General features: G+C 36.7%; 1 protein-coding gene and 1 pseudogene across 4 annotated transcripts in view; one reads left to right on the top strand and one right to left on the bottom strand.

The window, feature by feature from the left end:
- APLP2 (amyloid beta precursor like protein 2) overlaps window positions 1-13,958 on the top strand; it is an 84,079-nt gene that overhangs the window by 19,843 nt on the left and 50,278 nt on the right. The window lies entirely within an intron of this gene.
- Window positions 38-5,209, bottom strand: LOC109435843 (cell division control protein 42 homolog; annotated as a pseudogene).

Raw genomic sequence — 13,958 nt, 5'->3', positions numbered from 1 at the left:
CAACACCAGGTGTGCAGAAAGGACTCGGAAGAGATGTTCATAGCAGCACACACCTGTGACTCTTCTTTAGTTTGGAGGCTCTAGGGCAGCCAGTATTGCTTCATCAAGTACATTTTTTAGGCCTTTCTGTGTGAGTGCAGAACACTCCATATACTTGACAGCCTTCAGGTCCCCAGTCAGCTTTTTAGCAGTCTCTGGAGTGACAGGCTTTTGTTTGTTCTTGGCAAGTTTCTCAGTTGTAGAGGGGTCATCTCTCAGATCAATTTGGGTCCCAACAAGCAAGAAAGGAGTCTTTGGGTAGTGTTGAGTTATCTCAGGCACCCACTTTTCTTTCACATTTTCACATGAGGATGGAGAGACCACTGAAAAACAGACTAGAAATACATTTGTTTGTGGGTAACTCAGTGGTCGTAATCTGTCATAATCCTCTTGTCCTGTAGTATCAAAAAGTCCAAGAGTATTTGGCTCCCTACCAGTCATAAATGTGACTGCATAGTTTTCAAAAAAGGTACCTACTCAGATGGACATTTGTTATATAGGATATCAGGAGACATGTTTTACGAATCGCACCATCACCCACAACAACACACTTAATTGTTTGTATTGCTGAAATAGTTTTCTATCCACTTTAAATATTTCAAATCCAGTGACCTCAGCTTATGACCTGTTCTTAATGATTTTTAAAATTTCCTTTTTTTCTTTGACTTATTGAGAAAGGTGTGTTAAAAATCTCCCACTGTGTCTTTTCTTCTTTTTGTAGTTCTAACAATTTTTGCTTTCCTTATTTTGTGGCTATGTTATTAGGTGCATACAAATTTAAAATTGCTCTCTCTTCTGGAAGTACTGAACCTCTCATATAGTTTCCCTCTTTATAGTTGTCTTTATTAGTACTTTGTGTAATATTTCCGTCTTTAGGTTTTAAATGTGTTTATGGTTGGGTTTTTTTTGTTGTTAATTTAGTAGACAATATTTGTCTTTTAACTGAAATATTTGGCCCATTTACATTTAATGTGATTGCTAAGGTACTTGAGTTTTCATTTACCTTCTTTAGTGCTTTTTGTTAGATCTGCCAGTTTTATTGCTTTTTCTTGAATTGAAATATAATTGACGTAACATATCAGTTTTAGAGATGCAGCTTAATGATTTGATATTTGTATATGTTGTGAAATGATCACCCCAATAAAAATCTATCGTGTTTCCCCGAAAATAAGACCTAACTGGAAAATAAGCCCTAGCATGATTTTTCAGCAAGACATCCCCTGAACATAAGCCCTAATGCGTCTTTTGGAGCAAAAATTATAAGATCTGGTCTTATTTTCGGGGAAACACGGTAGTTAATATCCATCACCACACAGTTATAATTTTTTTCTTATGAAAATTTTTGAGATTTACTCTCTCAGCAATTTTCAAATTTACAATGCAGTAGTATTAACTGTAGTCACTATGCTGTATGTTACATCCACAGGACTTATTTATGACTGGAAGTTTGTATCTTTTGCCCCCCTTCACGCATTTTGCCAACCTCCATCTCTGGCAACCAGCAATCTGTTCTCTGTGTCTGTTTGGTGTTTTTAAGATTCTACATACAAATGAGAGTATACAGTATTTATTTTTCTATATCTGATTTATTTCACTTAGCATAATGCCTGCAAGGTCCATCCATACTGTTGCAAATGGCAGGGGTTTTTTTAATGGCTGAATAGTATTCCATTCTGTATATGTATATGTGTATGTGTGTATATATACCATATTTTCTTTACCCATTTCATCCAACAATTGGTTGATACTTAGGTTATGCTTGTCTCTTTACTTAACTCCTTTGGTAGTGGTTATTATTTTGTTTCTCTTATTACTTGGGGATACACACACACACACACACACACACACACACACACACACAGGTCTGACAGTTAAGTTTGCAAACTTGTTGCAATGATGTTACTAATCTTTTTTTATATTGGAGAGATTATTCATTATGAATTTATTCATTATGAATTCATACCAAATGGGCAGTTAACCAAGTTTAACTGGAAGTGCTGAAAAGGCTGTGTGAAAAAGTTAGATAACCTGAACTTTTCGCCAACAATTCATGGCTCTTGCATCATGACAATGCACCAGCTTACCTGGCACTGTCTGTGAGGGAGTTTTTAGCAAGTAAACAAATAACTGTATTGGAACATCCTCCCTACTCACCTGATCTGGCCCCCAATGACTTCTTTCTTTACCCTAAGATAAAGGAAATACTGAAAGGAAAACATTTTGATGCCATTCAGGACATCAAGGGTAATATGACTCCATCTCTGATGGCCATTCCAGAAAAAGTTCCAAAATTGGTTTGAAGGGTGGACTAGGCGCTGGCGTCGGTGCATAGCTTCCCAGGGGAAGTACTTGGAAGGTGACCGTAGTGATATTCAGCAATGAGGTATGTAGCACTTTGTCTAGGTTGAGCTCACGAACTTAATTTTCAGACCTCATGTGTGAGTGTGTGTGTGTGTGTGTGTGTGTGTGCGCCCGCGCGCGTAAATTCCTCTAGTGGTTATTTTAGACATTTCAATAACTTGCACTTACCAATGTCTTAAGTATATTGGTATTTTTACCCTTTTCCTGGACAATTGAAAGACCTTACGACACTTGAACTCTATTTAACTCCCTTTTGAATACTTCTGCCACTGTTGTCATATACGTTAACTTCATTTTAAACCCCAGGAGACATTATAGAAACTATGTTTTATACAGTCAAATGAATCTGAATCAGTGGTTGTCACCTCTGGAGGCACACTGGTATCATCTGGGGAACTTTTACAAAACACGGATGCCTGGATTTCAATTCAGTCAAATTACGTTTGGGTCTCTTGGAGGGAGGGTCAGGAGTACAGTCACGTGCCACATAGCGATGTTTTGGTTGATAACCGTTGTAATCCCATAAGATTATAATGGAGCTGAAAAATTCCTATTGCTTGGTGATGTAGCTATCAACGTTGTAACACCAATGGGATCCAGAGTGTCTTTGAGATGGCCTGGTGCACCCTATGCATCCTGCCTGTAGGACCCACCTCTTCCTCCCTCCCTCCTTCTCCCCTCTCCCTCCCCCTTGTCCTCCATCAGTCCCTTCTACACTGCACATGGCTCTCAGTGAAGTTGGAGAGGAGCCAGCTGCCTGCAAACAGGAAGGCACATACTTCCCCCAGGGCTCAGGCACCTTTCTGGGGACCTGGTCCTAATAGTGCAATGCATTACTCACTTGTTTGTGGTGATGTTGGGGTAAACAAACCTACTGCACTGCCAGGCCTATGAAAGTAGTGTACTTAGAATTGTGTAACAACTTACAATTGTTACAACTGCCTGTTTTCAGTACAGTAATATACTGTATAGGCGTGTAGACTCGGAGCAATAGGCTGTACCATACAGCGTAGGTGTGTAGTAGTAGGCTGTGCCATCTGGGTTTGTGTCAGTGCATCCCTGCCTGATGTTCACACGTCGGCGAAATTGTTTACCACACCCTTCCTGACCTGATCCCCACTGTTAAGCAGTGCATGGCTGTTTCTTAAAAACTCCCCGGGTAAGTCAAATTTTCAGTGAGATTGAGAGTCTCTCATTTAGATTTACATATTCTCTTCGTTATTCTTCATGCCTCTTGTATTTCTGACCTTTCTGGGGTAATTTTTTGTCTTCCAAAATGCTCTTCCAGAATTTTCTTAAGGGTAGGCTGTTTGGGGACATTTTGTTTCACTGTCTTTCTTGTAAGATAAGTTCATTGGGAATAGAATTTCTTTCATCATTTTAAAGATCTTTATTGCTCATATTTAATGTTATCCATATTGTCATGTTGAATCTTATCAATAACACCGTAAATGTTGCTCCTTTAGAGGTAATGTGTCCCTTCTCTCTGGCTACTTTTAAGCTTTTTCTCTTTGAATCTGGTTTTCAGTAATTTTACTATTGTATAGCTAGATGTGGATTTAAAAAAAAATGTTGACCTTGTAAAACATGGGGGTTAGGGGTGTTGACCCTGAACAACATGGTTAGGGGTGTTGACTCCCCCACCCCATGCAGCCCAAAATCCACATATAACTTTTAACTCCCCAAAAACTTTTAAGTACCCTCAGTATCCATGGGGGATTGATTCCAGGACCACTATCATACTGAAATCCCTATATGAAATGATATAGATCAGTGCACAGTTGACCCTCTATATTCATGGACTCCCAGCCATGGATTGAGAACAATATAGGTATTTATTTAAAAAAATCCACGTATAAATGGATCCATGCAGTTCAAACCTGTGTTCATTGATCAACTGTATGCTGCTTGTAGAGCTCCTTGAATCTGTGGTTTGGTGTTGTTTTAGAAAAATTCTCAGCTATTGTCTATTTAAGTATCTGTTTAAATATTGCTTCTGCCTAATTCTCTCCTTTTCTCCGGGACTCCAAAAACAAACATCTTAGACATTGTCACTGTATCCTCTGTGTCTCTCCATGTCTCATTTGGTAGGTTTTCTTTTGACCTGTCTTTTAATTTCTCCAGCTCTAACTAATCTACGATGTACTCTATGCATTGAGTTAATTTCAGTTATTGTAATTTTCAATTTTATAATTTAAAATTGGCTTTTACAGTTGTTTCTAGATCGCATTTAAAATTCTTGATTTTTGTCTTTTATGTCCTTGGACATGATAAGCATACTTGAAGTCTCTCTGAATTCCAGTGTCTGGTCCTCCTGTGGGTCTTTTTCTATTGTCTGTTTCAGCTGGTTTTATTTAATTCATGGTATTTTGTCTTTATGTTTGTCAAGTTATTTTTGATTTTGTGCCAGACATTTTAATTACACAGATGCTTAAAGATTAATTTGAGGCCTAGGCCAATGTTATGCTCTAGAGAGCATATGGTTTGCTTTTACCTGGAGCTTGAAGACACTAGTAATCCAGGATCTCATTCTCATTTCATGGATTGAGAGGATTGGAAGCTGAGCGGCAGTCTTTGTGAAGTCCTGTCAATTTCTGGGTTACCCTTCTAAGTTCAGCCTGCTTTGGGATATCCTCTCCAAACAAGTATGTTTCCTTTATCTGCTTCTTCCCCCCCTGATTCCAGTCCCTTTTCCTTTAGTCTTTCCATGCTATCAAAAGCAGTATTTAAGCTCTTCTCTTCAGAATCTTTCAGCATCAGGAGAAGAAAAAAAGCCCTGCATGCTGTACTCACCTTCTTGGGCTTCCATCCACCCCTGTGCGCTGACCTAGTAAATTTTCACTGTCTTTTAAGATCCCTACTGCCTTTAAGCACTTGCTTTTAAAGTATTTTGTATTGCTTTTCTAGTTGTCCTTATTAGAGTCCGTCTAAATTACCTAGTTGGCTGTAATTGGAAGCTAGTTTCCTCGAAATTAGATATTTACTAAGAGTTTATAGAGAAAGCCTAGTGACTTTAAGTAATTAAGGAAGAATAGACAAGCAGCAACAGAGAGGAAGATTCTGGTGGTGGTTGGAATATAATAATAAGTTATATTTATGGTACAATTACTATGTATAGTTTTCTCCATGTATTCTTTGAAGCCTTAAACAGGAACTATGGTTATCCTTGTTTTATGGATGTAGGAACTGGGGCATGTACAGATAAAGTAACTTGACCAAAGTCACAGGTCAGTATGTGATGAACTGACTTTCAAGTTTATACTCACTGGTAGACCAAGTGGCCTGGGTCAGATGCCTGGGGAAGAGATATCCTAGGGTGGCATGGGGGCACCAAAGGTCTGTGGAGAAGGTTATCAGTCAACATTTAAGCAAAAATTTGCAGTTGATTCTTAGTAATTAGAAAGTAAAGAGAAAACTCTTCTGAGGTTGTTTCTCAGTGTTCACTACCAACCCACTATCATGTCATGGGATTTAGATTTACAGTAATTGTACATTATGACTTGAACGTGTATGATCTAAAGGATCTCTTTGGTACTTCCTATAATCTTTCATTAAAAGTGACCATGAGATTCTAAATTGACTCTTAATAAATTATTATGGTGACTTGGTATGTATCATGTGTTAAAGAAGTATGAGGTCATTGTGAAAAAGCTAGAAAAATAAAAGTATAGCCCCCCCCAAAAAAGAAATTAACTCTAATTTACTATCCAGATAACTAATTTTTTTTATTTTTCTAATTTTGTTTTCTGTACATCTTTATTTTTTTAAAGAGTGGATTTCCCTTTGTGTTTATAACCTATCATCCCCCTCCTGTTTGACATATTGAATAACTTTCCAAGCCATTAAGTATTTTACAACATCACTTTTGGTTCAGTCACCGTTTATGGTTTGGGGCTTTTGAATTCCCTGGATTTTTATTTATTTACGTATTTATTTTTATCTTTTTCCCCCTTCTTCTGCCTCTCCCACCCCCTCCGGTTCAAGATGTTGTTTCTTAGTCTAGTTGTGTAGGACATAGCTACCATGCTGGTATTATTAGCCTTACGCCCCACCCCCACCCCCACCCCCACCCCAGGAAGTCGGTCAGCTGCTCACAGCTGGTCACAGGTAGCCCACGCAGCCTTTAGGCTCACCCCCAGCTCCAGGGAGAGCTGTTGTTCTACAATCTTAGCTGTAGAGGGCGCAGCTCACTGGCCCATGTGGGAATCGAACCGGCGGTCATGGCATTAGGAGCATGGCGCTCCAACCACCTGAGCCACTGGTGCCGGCCTTTCCCTGCATATTTTTTTTTTTTTTTTTTTTTAGATTTTATTGGGGAGGGGGAACAAGACTTCATTGGGGAACAGTGTGTACTTCTGGGACTTTTTCCAAGTCAAGTTGTTGACCTTTCAATCTTAGTTGTGGAGGGCGCAGCTCAGCTCCAGGTCCAGTTGCCCGTTGTTAGTTGTAAGGGGCGCAGCCCACCATCTTTGTGGGAGTTGAACCGGCAACCTTGTGGTTGAGAGCACATACTCCAACCAGCTGAGCCATCTGGCCTCCCGGGAGCTGAGCGGCAGGTCATTGACTTTATTCTAGTTGCGGAGGGTGCAGCTCGCTGGCCCACATGGGAATCGAACCGGCAGCCCTGTTGCCCAGAGCTCGTGCTCTAACCAACTGAGCCACCCGTCCTCCTCCACTCCCTGCATTTTTAAATGTGCAATATGTACCACTCTAAGTTGCCTTCCATGCACTGAATTTGGAGTTACTTAAGTTGATGCACATTTTGAGTTAGTGCATAAGGATACTGCCTACCAGCCCGTGGTTGGATATTGGCCAGCAGCATTGAAACTAATTTGAATATTTGATTGCATTTTGCCTTTATTTTGTAATTATGAGTGAAAACAATGGGAAAAGTGCTTATTTTATTGATTTGAAGCATGTTTTCATGGAGTTAGTGCTTATTTGATGCTTTCTAGGTCGAGAGTCTTTAAATTTGGGTGAATATGCAGTGGGCTCAATTATGTAGGAAAAGTTAAGGAATGTTTATGAAGTAGTAGAATTAAGTTTTCGAGGATTTTTTTCCCCTGAAACACTAGGAATAGTTGAGATTTGTCCAAATTATTATCTTTCTAGTAGTAGAAGCCCTAAATACCATGCGTATCTTTAAACTTGTTAATCTTTTCTGGAATACATTATATGTAAGAGCAAGTGTCTTCCTGTTCTATATTTAATTCATTCCTTTATCATTCGATAGTATGTTTTAATTTTTCTCTAATGTAAACAATATTAATGGCTATACCTTTTTTATCCATTTGCTGTATCTTGAGTTGACATTTAAAAGAACCCTTGGATATAACTTGTTTAAAAGTTGAAGACTTTCTGTGGTGATTGGTTTATTTGAAGTTCTTCATAGTCATCATCAGAGACACATTTATTACATTGCTCTAAGCAAGGCATTGTCACAGGACTAATAACTCGCTGAAGGCAGCATAAGGTTCCTAAAATGATAAATGAAAGAAACCTTTTCTATTGTTGGAAAAATGATAGTCAACACTTCTCTAGTCATTTAAAATAAATTACTTTAGCTTATGTTTTTTTAAACCTTTTTTTATAGTGTTTACTTCCAGACGGTTTATGTTGTCAGCCACGAGATATAAATTTCTCTAAATTGTACAACTCAAATTCCATAGATTTTTTTTGTGTGTGATAAAATATACACAAAAAAATTACATTTTAACCATTTTTAAGTGTGCAGTTCAGTGTCATTAAGCACATTCACAATGTTATGCAACCATCAGTTCTCCATTTCCAGAATTTTTCATCATCTAAAACGGAAACGTTGTACCCGTTAAACAATAACTCCCTGTCCTCTTCCCTCTCAGCCTGTGGAAACCTCTCAGTGAATTTGTCTGTTCCAGATACCTCCTATAAGGAGAAACACAATGTTTGTCCTTTTGTGTTTGGCTTATTTTGCCTAGCATGTTTTCAAGGTTCATGTATCAGAATGTTTTCCCTTTTTTTAAAGCTGAATATCATTCCATTGTGTGTATATGTTCCACATTTTGTTTATCCATTCATCTGTTAATGGACATTTGGGATGTTTCCACCTTTTGTCTATTGTGAAGAATACTACTGTGAACATTGTTGGACATGTATGTGTCTGTTTGAGTTCCTTCTTCCAGTTCCTTTGGGTATGTAGTGAAAAGGAATTGCTGGATCGTATGGCAATAGCATGTTTAACTTTTTGAGCACTGCCACACTGTTTTCCACAGTGACTGTACCCTTTTAATTCCCACTATCAATGTGCAAAGGTTCCAGTTTCTCCACATCCTCGCCAACACTTGTTTCCTTCCTTTTCCTTCCTTCCTTCCTTCCTTCCTTCCTTCCTTCCTTCCATCCATCCATCCATCCATCCATCCATCCATCCATCCATCGTCCTAGTGTGGGTGTGACATGGTATCTCATTGTGGTTTTGATTTGCATTTGCCTAATGATTAGTGATGCTGAGCATCTTTCATGTTGGCCATTTGTATGTCTTCTTTGGAGGAATGTCTATTCAAGTCTTTGCCCATTTTTGAATAGAGTTTTTGTGAGGGTGGTTGTTCAGTTGTAGGAGTTCTTTATATATTCTGGATATTGATCCTTTATCAGATACATGATTTCCAAATATTTCCACCCATCCTGTGGGTTGTCTTCACTCCCTTGATAGTGTTCTTTGATGTACATAGGTTTTTAATTGATGAAGTCCAATTTAGCTATTTTTCTTTTGTTGACTGTGCTTTTGGTGTCATATCTAAGACATTAATGCCAAATCAGATGTCATGGAGACTTTTCTTTGTTTTCTTCTAAGAGTTTGATCTCTGTAGTTGTTAGGTTTAGATCTGTGGTTCACTTTGAGTTAATTTTTGTATATGATTTAACATAAGGGTCCGACTTCATTTTTTTGTAGGTGATATCCAGTTTTAACAGCAATATTTGTTGAAAAGACTTTCCTTTTCCTATTGAATGGTTTTGGCACCCTTGTCAAAAATCCTTTTACTAATATGTATGCGAGACTTCATTTCTGAGCTGTCCTATATGTATGTTTTATTGTATGCGTTTTTTATGCCAGTAACACTGTTTTGATCACTGTAGCTTTGTGATAAGTTTTGAAATCAGGAAGTGTGAATCTTCCAACTTTGTTCTTTTTCAAGATTGTGAGATTCCATGTGAATTTTAGGATGGTTTTTAAAATTTCTGTGAAAGATGCTGTTGAGATTTTTATGAGTATTGCATTGAATTAGCATAGTGCTTTGTCTCATATTGCCATTGTAATAATATTAAGTCTTCCAATCTTCAAATACCATAGGTCTTTAAAGTAAATTATTGTAATCAAATTTCTTAAAATTGACAGAATATGATTCATCTTAGTTTATACTATGACTTCTGAGTGTTAGGTGTTTGATGAATTTTACACTTTTAAAATTAACTGCCATCCCTCCTAACTGTGATGCTTGGTACATAAACTAAAGCAGAGATTGAAAATCTTGCATGCTCTCACCATTGTATGGCTTCATTATATTTTAAATTTAAATTAAACATCACTATTTCCAAATGACATGCATTTTAATATATAAATTCCTTTCCATTTTTTTTGAAGAAATTGGAAAATCTGGCAGCAATGCTGAAGTAGCAGCAGGCCCCTTTAGTTGTCAGAGACTTTGGTCTCCTTGAGGGAGGTTGAATGTGGGTTGCCATTTTTGTTTTATACTCCTGTATGCTCCTGTTACAGTTTCAACCTTTGTTGAAAAGAGGAGAAAGAGAAAGTTGGCTTGAAATCACCTCTTGCAATAAATATTTATTGTTCATGGCAGATTTCAAATGAACTAAAAACCACATCTCATAACTTAATGTTTTTTGATTGGCTGGTTAGATTCTGCCCTGGCCCCATCCCGTTTTGAAGAGGATTTCAGCTTAATGCTATATGAAATGTTCTTTATAGAAACTGTTCACCCGCCCCCCCCCCATAGCAACTCTTAAGAAAATGATTATTTGAATCTTGATTAGCTTCCACAGGATCTATATTAATAAAATATTCTTCTGGGCTATTATTTTGAAAGATTAATCTTGCGAATTGATACAAGTTGTTGAGACTGAATGTTGTCTAGTGTTGATTTTAAACACTGGAACTAGTCAGGACAGATTAAAAGCAGATTAAAATGTTTTAAGTATTGATTTTAAAAGATTAAATGCAAAGCACAGACTGAAACCCGATAAGCTCCCAGACAAGCTGAGACATTATATGTGGTTTTACATGTGAATATGTAGTCAGTGAAGAAACTGAACTTGTCACAGAATGGTGGAAGGCATATTGCACCAGTACTGATCCCTTTGGATTAATGGATAGTTATTAAAATGTCCCTGTGGTGATCTGATAATTCTGTAAGCAGCATCTATGCCTGTCTCTGAAAAGCTAGAGAAAATAAAATAAAATATAAACTCCTAGTCAAGTTTGAGGTAATGAAGGTTGCTTCAGTAAACTTTATCATGAAGATCAAGTTACAGATATACCACTTGTAGCATTCTTTCTACTTGGTAATTGTGAAGGTAAATTTCTCTTGGATATCACATCAGTATTTGGAACATTTTGGAGTTATATGGAGAAAACGTCTGGAAGAGAGTAAAGAGACAAAGAAGTGATCAGAAAGGTAGAGTGTCTTATACAAATATAGATTAGATTACATCATTTTATACCAGCATAGGAAAAGTTCATTGTTGGCCAAGTAAAATATAATATTACCATGTTAAATATTACTGAGACTAAGGTAAGGCTTTTGTGATGTTATGTAGGTAACTGTTAGTCTTACATGTGTTTGGAAATGTTTGAAACCAGTTTTTCCACAGGGCCAAAGAAGTCACTTTAACCTAATATGAACACTTGTTTTCATCCTGGCAATAAGTATTAGAAATAAGTTACAAAAGTTTTCCCATTGAGCTTGTTAATAGCTGTCCCAAGAGATGAGGAGGGTGAAGAAGAATCATTCTAATACAAAGCCAACATGAATTGCCCAAATTTGGCTTGGTAGTAAGTGACCAGATAGCATTATATTAATATTATCTCGAAAATAAGACGTAGCCGGACCATGAGCTCTAAGGCGTCTTTTGGAGCAAAAATTAATATAAGACCCGGTCTTATATTACAATATATTATATTGTATTATATTTATTGTACTATATTTTATCTTACATAAGACATATTATACTATATCTTATATTATATTACATAAGTCTTATCATAAAATAAGACCAGGTCTTGTAGTAATAAGACCGGATATTAATTTTTGCATTAGAGCTGATGGTCCAGCTAGGTATTATTTCCGGGAAAACACGGTAGACCTAAGTAGCTGTTTGACCTGCCAGTCTTTGAAGGGTTCAAGGTGAACTAGTTCTGATGACTTTGTAAGACTATTTAAAAGAAAAGCAAGGAGGGATTTTTCTAAACAAAATGTGTGTGCTACACAGGTTCTCATAGCTGTTGAAATGTACCACAGTGCTTAAATACCACAGTGTTTTTTTGTTTTCTGTGAAGTCACTGTATATGTATGTTGTATATGTTGGCGGAAATAATTTTTCCTTTCTCCCTACAATGTTTCTGTTGATACATCATTTAGAGGGTAATCTAAGTGCTACCAAGGACATTAAACACTTTGCTTTTAGTAGAGCTAGTTTTTTATAAACTGGTTTGGTTGTTGGTGTTCTCAACCCATATTCAATTCTCGTGGGGTGAATTTTTAAGAATTACTGAATTTGTGTGTGTGTGTACTTGTGTACACATATACATATACACATACACATATATGTACTGGGGTTGCCAAAAAAGTGTATACACATGACTTGTTTCATCTTTTGTTATTGATATATATTGAGTATTACAATTTTAATACAGTTTTCACACATATATACAGAGGGTGCCAAAAATATATATGCACATTTTAAGAAAGAAAGAAAATGTATTAAAATATATACATATATAAATATATATATAAAAATAGATATTACATATATACATACACATACATAAACACATATACATACACACAGACAAAAGATACTAATGCTTGCTCTAGGAAATTTTCAAGAAAAAGTGGTTTTTTTACATAGATATATATACACACACAAACACACACATATATACATATATATGTATACGTACATATGTATGGTTGTGGATTGTAATGATATATTAAAATTAAGAATAAAGACCATTTGGGAATTTTTAACTATAAAATACATAAAATCAATTTAGTAAGATGGTTTTCATTTTTTCATTCAAAATATAATAGTTTGGAATTTGCTGATGGTTGCCATGCTCTCATCTGCCTTTTATTGATTTGCTTTTAAGGAGTGCCTGAATTCAGATTAACATGTTATACAGAGTAATTGATTAAACTTGGTCTGCGCAATGTCTGTAAATCATCAAAGGAAGAAGGTTTTAGCACAAGGAAAGGATGGTTTGATTGTTCCATTTAAAAAAAAAAAGATTAGATGAATTTTAAGAAAATCATTGTTCAGGGGAAGACTACAAGTACTGGTACAGAAACATCGCAAAGTTTTCCAGAAAAATTAGCTGAAATTGGGAGTAAGAGATCGCTGAACATGTGTCTTTGGGAGAATGCCTGGCTCCCTCCTTGACATGATTGAAGCATTCAGGTACTACAATGAATTGGCAATGAAAATCATCCAGGCATGCAAACATGAAGGAAACACAAGGTGCTTAGAGCAGCAGAAGATACTAATGCTTGCTCCAGGAAGTTTTCAAGGGAAAGAAGTCATCTTCTTTTTGTACTTCATGAGATTTAAATATTTTAAGAAGCTTCAGCCACTCTCGCCTATAAAGGAAACACTTGAAAAGAACTTTCATGATTGAGATACTTAAGTTTATAACAACATTAGTGTCTGCTCTTTTTTCTCTTTATTTTCATGTTTGGTTAGGAATAGACTCCCAATTTATAATATTATGCCTATAGAAAATGGATACCATCATTGTACCTTTCATTGTGGCTTAACTTTTGGCTGTCATTTAGGAAGCAGTCAGATGTGACTGGGCACCTCTTATATGACAAGAGTTTGAGAATCTTTCCTTTTTTATTAGCATTATTTTGTTTACATGCTGTCTCCCCTACCAAGCCAAGCCTCCACACAGTTGAGGACGTGTGACTCATTCATTTTGTTTATCTCGGGAGCCTGCTCTCCTAAGGCCCTTACAAATGTTTATTGACTTACAACAAAAATAATTAAATCAGCAGTTCCTGTGTGATACGAACATCTTATGATATATGCTTTATCTGTTTTGGGTTTTTTGTTTTTGTTTTTATCTTTGGAAGATGTTTGGATTTTGTTCCGTGGTTGTTAGAAGCTTGGGAGAGGGTTGGTTTGTTTCAACCAGACATACACATATGTAGATGTAAAGAGTTGGGGGATGGAGGAGAGCATAGTGTGTGTGTTTGTGTGTGTGTCCCAGCAATTGAATAAAATAAGACATTTGGCTCTTGGCACTTAACCCACTTACATATAACCGGTAGAAAATCCCTTTTAAGATG

The sequence above is a fragment of the Rhinolophus sinicus genome, linkage group LG16, assembly GCF_036562045.2.
Source record: "Rhinolophus sinicus isolate RSC01 linkage group LG16, ASM3656204v1, whole genome shotgun sequence".
In the NCBI taxonomy this organism is placed as follows: Eukaryota; Metazoa; Chordata; class Mammalia; order Chiroptera; family Rhinolophidae; genus Rhinolophus; species Rhinolophus sinicus.
This window is presented reverse-complemented; position numbering and strand designations above follow the sequence as displayed.